Below are 12,337 nucleotides of genomic sequence, written 5' to 3' on the forward strand. Positions count from 1 at the left end.
GACGAAGAGGTACTTACTGGACATAAGAAGAAGGGATCTAAATATTGGCAATGAAAAGAAGAAAGGAGGGACACCCCCTCATGGTGGCGACGGCGGCTTTGGGACGGTGACGGAGAGAGCGATTCCGGTGACCCATCTCTCCCCCTACCGCCCTCCCACCCCCATGCTGTGCGCCCCCTGACACTGCCCCGACCCCCGCCGGGGCGATGGTGAAGTATCTCCTGGAGCAGAGCGTGCTCCGGAGCTCCTGGGACCAAGTGTTTGCTGCCTTTTGGCAGCGTTATCCCAACCCATACAGCAAGCATGTGCTGACGGAGGACGTTGTGCACCGGGAGGTAACTCCTGATCAGAAGCTGCTGCACCAACAGGCTGCCCCGCTGGACGGAGGGCTTCTTTCCTGCCAATGTAGCCCGCTCGGCGTATATCCTCGAGGACTCTAGCGTGGACCCACCATGAACCAGACCATGACCACTTTCACCTGGAACATCAACCATGCCTGGCTGTTGTTGGTGGAGGAAAGATGTGTTTACTGTGTGAACACTGAAAACAGTGGCTGGACTGAAATCCATCGGGAGGCCTGGGTCTCCTCCAATTTGTTTGGGGTCTCCAGAGCTGTGCAGGAGTTTGCTCTAGCTAGACTCAAAAGTAATGTGACCAAGACCATCAAAGGCTTTGAGTACATCCTGGCCAAACTGCAAGGTGAAGCTCCTTCTAAGACACGTTGAAACAGCTAAGGACGCAACTGAAAAGGCAAAGGAAACTGCTCTGGCAGCCACTGAGAAGGCCAAGGACCTGGCCAGCAAGGCAGCCACCAAGAAACAGCAGCAGCAACAGCACCACTATGTTTAAAGGAGTCACCCTACTGCTTCCCGTGCAACAGAAAGACCCTGCTGCCCTCCCAGATTGCCAGTACCCAAGGCTGAGAGCTTCTGGGGAAGACCTGGCATTGGGCCTGGAGCCCCAGACCCTAAGCAGACCATCAACACAATGCAAGCCCACAGACAATCCAGCTCTTGTACCATTACCTGCCCTGTGTCCCAGTTGTAATTTATCATTAAAAATCAATTTTCAGTGGTTTCAAAAAAAAAAAAAGAAAAAGAAGAGAAGGAAAAAGGTAATAGGGAAGCATGGAGGATGGTTTTCTGTTTTCCTATTCCCTATTCAAATATCAGGCAGATGTTTGAACACAAGGACCAAGAAGGCCAATGAGATTCAATGACTAGAGAGAAACCTTAGAGATCAATCAGGTTGAGGATAGAGTAAAAAGGAAAGCCCTAAAGTTTCCTTGGATCCATTCCAAGGAATTGAGCAGAATACTTGAAAACTAAAATAACAAAAGATATTACAAATAATTTTTTAAAAAAAATCACACAAATTTCCTTGATAAAAGCTAACACGGCCTTAACTCTTTTCAAGAAACCTGAATTATTGATCTAAACTAAGGCATAACAAAGGAAGATGGGTGTCTGGAGAGGAGGGCTTGCTTCATTCTTTGTATTGATGTGTCCAGCACTCTTCACAGTACCTGGAACATAAAAGGTGCTTAATAAATGCTAATTGTTTGCTTAAATGATGTGGTCAGCAAAATTTATAGGCTAGGATGAGCATCCTTTCTAGTGGATCCCAATGATCACATTCAAAACTCCAGGCTGTTATATTTCTTTTTCTCCTCCCTTTCTAGTTGCTTGCCATGGGAATATATAACTGCCTGTCTTACCCATAGAGCTAACAATGTTCTAGCAATCTCTCCCTGGCCTTAGGCACTACTGGATGCTCTCTGAAAAAAAAAAAAAGATGAGAATTGTGACTTCAAGCTAGTGTCAGTTCAATAGATCTTCCCTGAAAATTCTTTCCTTTCCCTCTACCCACCACTCATACTTGGTTTGTAGGATCCTATACTTAGCACTAGAAAGGATCATCTAGTCCAAAGCCTCCATTTTACAAATAAGGAAACTTAGTCTCAGTTGAAATAAATTGCTCAATGTTATCAAGATATTGTCATGGTGGTTCTTGATCGCAAGTCTCTAACTCCAGAGCCAGTGTCCTTTCAACAAACACTACTATTCTGTTCATTCCAATTCCATTTGGATACTACCAAAGGATAACATAGGTAATACTTTCAGAGTCTCAGTTTCCTCACCTGTCAAATAAGGGTGTCATACTAGATAAAAGAGCATGTTCCTAGAGTCAGAAGACCTAGGTTCAAACCATCTTTGACTCTTAACAAAAGTATGATGTTTTGCAAGTCACTTCTTCTCTCTTAGTTTCCTCATTTTTAAAATGAGAGACTTGGACTAGATGGCCTCTAGAGCTATAATCCTATAATGTTTAAGGTCCTTTCCAGTTTAATTATTAAGATTACTTGAAGAATGGAAGGGAAGCCAAGTGACCACTCTCTAACACACTGGTTCCCAGTATTATCGTTCCTTTTTCACAATAACAAAAATGTCTCACACATACACATGCTTATTGTTACAGAGAAAAATATATGTACAATGTAATTGGGAAATCATTTACTGGTTTTTTAACTTAAATTTTAGCACAAATCCCTCAGATTAACCTATTAAGTGGGGATCATTGCAGAGAAAGGCTCATCTAGTGCTCTCATAAATTTAGCTCCTGAGCTGAATATGCTCTATAACAAAATACCTTTGATGAGTTTTCTATTTTGTGCTTCCTAAGATCTTAACATTTATGTGAGAAATACCATTGGGAGAGATTGTCTAGAGTTACATTTTGTTCTACCACCTCAAATACCTTTTATAAACAACAAACAGAGCTGGTTCCTATATTGTCTATACATTTTTTTGGCTTGTGGGAATGGGAACATGACATGCTATAGAAATTCATTTGCAAAAGTTTGCCAATTCTTTTCTCATTTCCAGGACTGCATTGGTTGTTTTGACAAATATTTTATAGAAATGAGAAAGTACATGTAGTGACTGGTAGATAATGATATTACTTTGCCTTGGGGGTATTGTTTTTTCCTTTTTTCATTATATCTCTCCCTTTCAAACACATTTAAAGTTGTTCTTAATGTTTTCAAAACTATGTTGCCTTCAAACTGAATTTCTCCTGTGTATATTTGGCCTGGTTTGGTTGTTCTTTCCTGACTTCTTTTTCTTAAGTCTCATTTCTATTTCCTTTTATAGTATATTGGGATTCAAAGCATTTGAATTCAAATGTGGTAGATCCACTGCCATCAATGATGATAATTTGTTGCCATAAAAACTAGTGGATTTGTTATTTGTTGTTATCACAGCTTTATCTACAAATGTGCTTGAAATGATTTGGCTTAGCTGGATCTCATGGAAAGATTTGTTTTAATTATTTACTAAAGTGCCTTGGACATATTTTGTTTTGAACCTACAGAAGTTTCCAGTAATCATTTCAGCAACCCCTCTTATACATTACATCCTTAAAAGCTTATAAAGTGCTCACAGAAAGGAGGTATGTTTCCTTTAATTTTGACCATTGTATTTGTTTAGAATAGTCTGGATGATATTGGTTTTGTTCATCCACGAACCTTGACTACATTCCTATTTATGAATGTTTTCTTTTATTTCTGTTAAAATAATTGCATAGTTCTGTTTATGCAATTCCTGTGTGACTTCCTATTTTTGAAATAAATTCCCAGGTATATTTAATACATTTTCTTGTTATCTTTAATGTAGTTTCTTTTCCTAGGTCTTTCTCTTGGGTTTTATTGGTAATATACAGAGAAGATGAGGATTTTTACATCTTTTTTTTTGTAACTTCCTTGTTTGTTCCTTTTGATGGTACCTGTTCTTATTCTTGTCTTGTCTGAAATCATGATTTCCATTGCTGCTTTCATTGTATTTCCTGAAGCATAATATGTTCTGTACTAATTCCCAATTTTAACTCTGTATGAATCATTAAAATTTAAATGTTTCTTGTATGTAGAAAATTATTTTTTTCCCCAATTCACTTCCTTTTTCATGGGTGAGTTCAGCCCATTAGTATTCACAGATAACATTGTTAAGTCTCTTTTCCTCTCTCAAAACTAGCTACAATATTTCTTTTTAAGGAAGGAATCAGCACTACATGGCTATATTTGGTATTGCTTAGAACCATCAAATCTCAGTCTTATCTCTTTCTCTGTCCCTTCTAAACCAGATCCAAATTGCTTATTCTTTCTGCCCTTAAGTTTTTGTAATTGGTACTGCTTAGCTGTTGGCATTTTTTTCAGTCCTTTATGTTAGGAGATAACAAGCAAAGAAACATGTACAAATATGCTATATATGTGATAAATAAGAAAAAAGCAAGAGAGGGAAGGCACTAGTGTAAAGAGGGTTTGGGAATTAGGAAAGAAAAATGGTGATCATATTTACCAATTAATAGATTATGGGTATTTTTTGAGAGAGTATTTTGAATAAAGTAGTAGGTTCAGAGCTCAAATGTAAAGTTCTCAAGAAGAAAGTGTATAGAATTTTCCTCATAAAAGTTTGGTAACAAAATGGAGGATCAATATAGAATGATAGGGTTGATATACCACCCAAAGACTTTAGGCTTTTTATTTAAGATAAGTGCCGGGCATATTTTTAGGCAGCAAGGGAAAGAGGAAGTCAGCAGGGAGATGCTGAAGGGGCAATATTTAATGGAGCAAGCTCCCAGAGGGGTCCTATGGGGAAGAATGAAGGTCATGAGTAAAGGGGTCAAACTTGACAAGAAGAAATACTTCTTTCTCAGAAACTAGATTGTTTTTCTTACTTTGCTTTGAGATACTGATTTGGAGAGATGAGAGATAGTCTTCATTTTCACAATAAAACCATAGCTGAGTTCACCACGGAGATACTGACAACCCGAGGAAAGGGAAGGTTTGGAATAGCTACATCAGAAATAATGAAAGTGAGTCGTTTGGGGAAGAGAAGTATGGTGCCAAGGGAGAACCCTGCTAAGATCAGATATTGTAAAGTTGTAGTGGACCCGATCTGTACAGTTGCATGACTTACTCCAGCAGTGCCCAGAAACTTGGGAGGAAGAGACAAAGAGGTGTATTCTGGGGCTGACACAAGGGTCAGAGAGTGACTGAACAAGATGTTAGGGAATTCAAGGGCAAGGACCTTTCCTAGATTTTCCCCCCTCTCCCTTTAATCCCTTCATTTCCTACTATCTAGCATATTTATCTGTAAGCAAATTGCATTGCATTGCATACCCTCTTAGATCCTAAGCTTCTTGAAAGCAGCTATGTGGAACACTGGAAAGAATGCTGAATTTAGAATTAGGAACACTCGAGTTCAAATCTAGTTTCAGATATCTAGTAGTCATGTGACTCTGGGTAAATCACTTAATCTCTGCCTCAGTTTCCTCAGTGTAAAATGTGGATACTAATAGCACCTACTCCCCCAGGTTTGTTGCAATAATGAAATAACATTTGTGAGACACTTTGCAAATATTCAAACATTCTATAAATGTTGGCAATAATAATACTAATGATAAAATATTGTATGATATACAGTGTCTTAACATTTGCAAAGTGTCTTACAAAAGTTATCTTATGATGTAACCTCATCATCATCATTAAAGCAATTGCTGTCTTTTCTTTATATTTCCAGTGCTCTGCATGAGACCTTGAATATATAAAAAAAATTGGTAGAGTAGAATGCATTTAATTAAATTGGTATTCTGTGACTATAGGATGAATTAGTGGGAAAAGATATTGGCAAGAGAACAGATTCAAGGTAATGACAGTCTCATAGTTATATTTTACTCTCCTCTTCCTCTCACTACCTCTAGTCAATCACTTGCCAAGTTTTGTTATTTCCATCTTGGCAATATCTTTTTCATCATGTCTGCTCCTTGATTTCCAAGCTTCTCAGGAGTCCTACAGTTTTTCCAATCCTAAATCCCTTGGTTTCTCTCAAATAAATGAATGGGCAGAGAAAAGGTATAGACTTGAGCTAAACCCAGAGTGCAAGGTTGTCTTTCCTACCTGCTTGGCTGAACTCCCAGCTCCTTTCTACGCAAATGATGGTAATCAGAGTCTGAAAATGGCTTTGTCTCACCTCATCACCTGGCAGTTATTGGGTGGACTTGAAAGTAATGAAACTGACGTCCTTTGAAAATTGGCTGTAATTCTGTCTGGCTTTCCACCCAATTAGTCCAAGTTAGTGAGGTTTTACTCTACTAATCATTTTAGTTTCAGTAATGCCTTGCCAGATATGGCCATATGTATACTGTATGGAAAATTCATTTTGTGTCATTTCACTCTAGCTTTCTTCTCCACAGCATGAAGAGGATTTTTTTTTAGAAACTAGTTTTGCTTAAAGAAAACATTCAGCTATTATCCTGTGTACAAATTCTCACAGTCCTTACATTTTAATATGTCAGGATCTGATCACTATCCAAGAGACAAAACCTTAGGATGAGGCAGTGCCAGGGTCTTTTCTATGTGATTTTCCCCTTTAATTTCTAGAAAACTTTTCTCTTTCCAACCCCCCTCCTTCCCACAAAACACCCTTACCATCATAACCCATCTGGGAAATATCAGACTGGCAGGAGAAGGGGGAAGTTGGGAAATGGGGGAGTGGAATTTCCTTGCAGCCAAGTTGGGGCATAGCCTAGTTAGTTTTAGAGAAATGTGAGGGGGAGGAATGGGAAGCTTAGCAAGGTTTTTTTTCTAAGAAATAATCACTCATTCTGAAAAGAGTCTGGGAGTCTAAGTGATCAGATTATTTTAAAAAATCTATTGATTCTACTTCATCAGTCACTGAAGAATACCTGAATTTTAAAAATCAAAATCAGCTTTTCTTTCATAGACTACAACCTTAAGAATAGAAGTCATTTTGAATCAAAGAAAATCAAGGTTCCATGGATGGTTTTCAATTAGACTCAATTCACATTTTCTATTTTCTTTTTACAGTTGTTAGGAATTTAAATTGATTTTTCTAGTTTTCTAGCCCTGGGTATGGCTAGCTGTAGGAAATGTTTCAGAATTGGCAACACCTATTTTTGACCCTTTCATACCACTTTCAGATTCCTTCTTTGCAGTTCTGGTACCCCTCTCTCTCTTCTTTACCCACAGTGCCTTCATATTGCTTGCAGGATTCCCAAGCCTTTCCCCCCATCTGAACAAACTCCTCTCACTTGAACCATATACCTCTACTCTAAAATGCTGATTGGATTGGGTTGGATGCAATGACCTCTCCTTATTCATCCCCTTTAAAACTTTCATTCCCTCACATCCTTGATCTCAGTTAGCTGACTCAGAGGACAGTGATCTAATTGAAATTAATTACATATATGACTGATACCAGCTGAAAGCATTGTTCCTTTTAAGGTATTTGCATCAAAAAATATCTAAAGAGGGTAATGCTTTAACTCCCCCAAATGAATCTTGAATGTTATTCAAAAGAAAGAGATCAAAGAGAAAAAGCATTGGAGTAGCTCTGTATGGCACAGAAATTGTGCACCTGTGTAGACAGATGTCACAATTGGAGAAGTATGAAGCATGTGAATGAGTAAAAGGAGAGACGGATGTGTTGTCATTATATCCTATAGATTGTGGAGGCCTTAGGGAAAGTGTGGATGATGCTCTCCTGAAAGAATAACTAGACATAGAGGCAAGATATATTGGCCATTAGGTCAAATAGAAATTTAGTTACATAATTTCTACCAAGCTCTTATCTTAGCAAGGCAACCCTTTTTATAAACCTTCCCCTATTCTTAACTTCCCTGTTATGTAAAGAGTACCACTATCCTCTCAGTCACTCAGGCTCACAACCTAGACACCATCCTCATCCTCCCTCTCTTTCTTGCCACCCTACTCCCATATCCAATCTGTTGCCAAGTCCTGCCAATTCTGCCTCTATAACTTCTTATAAATGTCCCCTTCTCTCATTTATAACTTCTACTGTTTTGATGCAGACTCTCATCACTGTACTGTTGAAATAGTGGGTGATTTCACTGCTTCATGTCTCACCACACTCTAGTCCATCCTCCTCTCACCTGTCAAATTGATCTTCCTAAAGCATGAGTCTGATCATGTGACCCCCACTCACTTTATAAACTGTAGTGATTCCCTATTATCACCATGATCAAAAAAATCCTCAGTTTGTTTTCAAAGCCTTACTTGATTTTTAAAAATCCTTTTTTGAGCTTTTCCATGGCTTGGCCAATTCTATTTTTCTTTGAGGCTTTGGATGTTGGAGTTTTGACTTTGTTGACAAACTATTTTTCTGAGTTTGTATTTTGATCTTCATTGTCACTATAGTAACTTTCTATAGTCAGGATCTTTTTTCTGCTCTTTGCTCATTTTCTAGCCTATTTCTTGACTTTTAACTCTATGTTTAAAGTAGTTCTCTGCTTTCAGAGAGGAGAGATTACCATTCCAAGCTTCAGGTTTTTTGTGTAAATATTTTCAGAGGTAATTCTGGGGACCTGTAAGTTTTTTTGGTTCTTCCAAAGTGGTATTATCTAGGGAGAGGTATGTTTACTATGCCCTCTGTACTGTGTATTGGTTTGTGAGTGATCATAAGTACTCTTTTCCACCCTGGAACTATGACTAGGGTCCCTACTCCCCTGTGGCTGCAAGCTCTGGTGTGTTAGTGCTCCTCCTTGTCCTGGAACCTGAGACCCAGAATTGCAACCCAGATCCAAGTATGGGCAATGCAACAGAGTCCTTCCCCTGGTGCCAGCAAAGGGACCCCTGTAATCTCCTTCTGACCATTTTTTCTGACCACCTTACAATCTGTGTACTGAGAAGTCTGGAAACTGCCACTGTCAACATGATTCAGTCACCCTCAAGACCTGCTCCTGGTTTGCTGGGGCATGGCCTGTGCTGGACTGTGCTCCACTCTCACCCTGGTGCAACATACCTTTCCTGCCAACTTTCTAAGTTTTCTTGGACTAGAAAATTGTTTCACTGTGTCCTTTTGTGAATTCTGCAACTCTAGAATTTGTTTTGAGGCATAATTTAAAGGTATTTGGAGAAGTTTGGGAGAGAGCTCTGGCACTTCCCTGCCTTTTCCCTGCCATCTTGGTTCTGTCCCCCTGAGCCAAGTCTTTAAGAAAGTCAGAGAATGTAAGAGACAGAAGTGACTTAGACTTCCATGAAATCTGCTTGAAGTTTTAGGAAAAATATGGCATCTTATAAACTCTTGCCTTGATGACAATTTCAACTCTGTGAACATAGAAGAAGCAACCATCATAACTGGCATACAGATATTTCCTTTCTTTCTATCCCCAGTACTTAGTCTGGCACATAGTAAGTGCTTAATAAATGCTTGTTCGCATGATTTTATGTAATAGTTTCTTTGAATGTAATAATGACCAAAAAAGAAAAGATTTACCAAGCACAGAAATCATAGGAACTTGTTTGCATGTTGTCTGGATTTATGATAGACAAGCAAGGGAGCAGAAGTTAGACATATACAGTAGACTCTAAAAAAGAAAGCTTAAAAATATATTAGTTTGAGTTCAAAAGAATAAATGACTTAAAAAGAGTGAGATACTCTCAAAAATGAAATTCTGATAATATGATACAAATGATCTAAGTGACACAAAATATGGGAGAAGAATGTATATATCTTTCTTTGCACCTGGGCTGTGTAAAAACGTATTGGATGATTTCAGAACTTAAAAAGACAAATGCAAAATAAAGAAAGTGGGGGCATGTAGCCAAGAATGAATGTACAATAGAGGTGTAGAGACACTGTCAGGAGAGCTTAACTTTGACTTATGATTAATGCTAAGGACTAAAATAATGACTTTTAAAGGTAAATTCAGGGCATGGAGAAGAGCAAAAAGGGATTAGATTCACTGCTTGAGGCAGACAGAGTACAATACAAAGAGGTTACAGAAAGTAGATCTGTTCAGATCCTTTATTACTTCTATATCAAGGAGAATTGCCTTCACAACTGAAAGAACAGAATACATATAGACAAGCAACAATGAGACCCAAGATAGGTAAGGTGATAGTAAAAGAATATTTTGTTGTTCAACTCTTTTCTGTTATGTCCAACTTTCATTACTCCATTTGGAGTTTTCTTGGCAAAATACTGGAGTGGTTTTCCATTTCTTTCTCCAGCTCACTTTACAGATGAGGAAACTGAGGCAAACAAGATTAAGTGACATGCCAAGGGTCCCACAGTTAGTAAGTGTCTGAGGCCAGATTTGAACTCAGGAAGATCAATCATGACTCCAGGTCCAGAGCTCTATTCACTACACCACCTAACTGAACTGAGACAAACAGAGTTAAATGACTTGCTTCTCAAAATAGGTAATCTCTTATTCTATCCACTTAAAATGAATCCAAGTATCTGAGCTCTTCCTCCCCACAAATAACATCTCAGGGTGTTATAAGAAATTACAGATGTGTCTTAATTCCGATACTTTTAGTGAAGTTGTGAAGAAAAGTTAGAGGTGCCATAAAACTGTATGGATGCCAAACATAACAATTTTCTGGAAAATACACACTTTAATACAAACATCCTTAGAGAAACTCTAGAGTGCATTTTAGTAGCTTTTGAACTTTTAAAGAGGAATGATCATCCTAAGGGAGCCAACATGGTTTTAACTAAGAATGAGTCATGACAAACCAATATCATTTCCTTTTTTTGATAGGATTATTAGACTGGTAAATTAGAGCGACCCATAGTATCTGTAATAATCTGGATATCAGTGAGGCATTTGATGATGTCTCATAATATTCTTGTGGACAGAATGATGAAATGTGGACTAGATGATAGGACAGCAGGGGTGTTAAAAGTACAAAATTAGGCATTGATTGGAGAAAAAGATGGTTAAGACAAATAACGAATCCAGTAGATGAGAAATAATCCATGTGCACAAATCAAGGCAATAAAAGGCAGAGTGTGAATGTATGCAGGAAGGACAAAATGGGAGGCTCACAAATCACAACTGGCTGCATGGAAGAGGAGATGTTGGAGTTTCGTCTTGAAGGATGGGTAGGATTTCAAGTGCTAGAGATGAGAAGAAAGTCCCTACTCTCAAGGAGATTATATTCTTTTAAGGGAAGAGGGGTACTAGAAAGGTGAAAGAGGGAGGGAACTCACTCATGAAAAAAGATAAGAAAACTTCTAGAGAGATGGAGCAAAACAGAAGGGGGGGGGAGCCAAACAAATCTGGAAGTGAAGTGAACTGTGTGGCTGCAGTTCCTTAAAATATGGTCCCTCTGCTGCTAAGCAATCTCTCTCTACTTCCTTTATGAACTTACTCTCCAGAGCCTCTTTCAAACATTTTTATCCCTTCTCAACCTCCCAAAGCTCCCTTTCTCCCCAACCTCCCATTGCAGAATTGTACCTCATATTATACAGAATATATTGAGGTCATTCTCCATAAGATCCCTCTTCTCTCTTCATCTCTTATCACTCATATATATGGAGTATTTGTCTTCCTGACTCCAGGCCTGGAACTCTATTCACCTGTGCCACCTCAGAGCAGATACCACAGATAGAAAATTTAGGGCCATCCTTGACTTGAATAGGAGGAAAAGAGCTACCTGAATTCCATTATAAAATTATATACTATTTTTGCTGACCTTAAGATTCTTCTGTGAACAAAATATTCTTGAGACATTCATTCTTATGATGTGATATGTCTGAGAAGTATTGAATATCACTGTCTTTGAGGGCTTAAAGTTATATATAGGTCACCCAAAGGGCAATGGAGAGACATATGGTAGTCATGAACAGCTTGTTGTTTATTGCTAACAATGAATCGAGAAAGAGAAATGTATGGCTGGAAATAATGGGGTTTAGCCTCTGGGAACCTCCTTGAATCTTTCCACTTGATCTGGCATTCCCCAGAGACCCCAAACCTTCCATTATCAATATGAGTGAATCTCTGTTAACCCTTAATGTAGTCTAGCCCTCCATTGTCTGTTATTTCCAGGTAGTCTTCAGTTGCTTCCAACCCTTGAGCCTGTCAAAATATCTATGACCAAATCTGTTACCCTTAAACTAGCCTAGACATTCTCTGTTACCTCCAGATTGCCTCTGGCTGCTTCCTACTCTTGATCTCATCAAAATCCATTCTCTTGGTTCATGACTCTTCATGACCACAGTCCCATGAAGATCCTCCTTAGACTCCTCCTCAATTCCCTCCCCAAACCCCTCCTCTAGACCACCCCTAGATCCCTCCCACAGTCTTTCTGTATATAAGATCCATCCTGCCTCCATGAGGGTCTCAGATTCAGTCTAGCTCAGACTTAGTCTGTGTCAGATTATTCTGGCCTGCCTGTTAATACAAGTGTTACCAAATGTTCAGGCTCCTTAAGAGTCTACCCAATATGGCAAATCTTTAACAAACTTTGTTTTACTTTGACTGAGAGAAGGCTTGAGTCGAATTCATTAGG

At 38.8% G+C, this 12,337-nt stretch overlaps 1 pseudogene; it reads left to right on the top strand.

Annotated features, from left to right (window-relative positions):
- The first annotated feature begins 206 nt into the window (after positions 1–206).
- Positions 207–909, top strand: LOC138161320 (PRELI domain-containing protein 1, mitochondrial-like; annotated as a pseudogene).
- The last annotated feature ends 11,428 nt before the right edge of the window (positions 910–12,337 follow it).

The sequence above is a fragment of the Petaurus breviceps genome, unplaced genomic scaffold, assembly GCF_028583685.1.
Source record: "Petaurus breviceps papuanus isolate PSGF00001 unplaced genomic scaffold, PetGlider_PUasm1.0 118, whole genome shotgun sequence".
NCBI classification, from domain to species: Eukaryota; Metazoa; Chordata; class Mammalia; order Diprotodontia; family Petauridae; genus Petaurus; species Petaurus breviceps.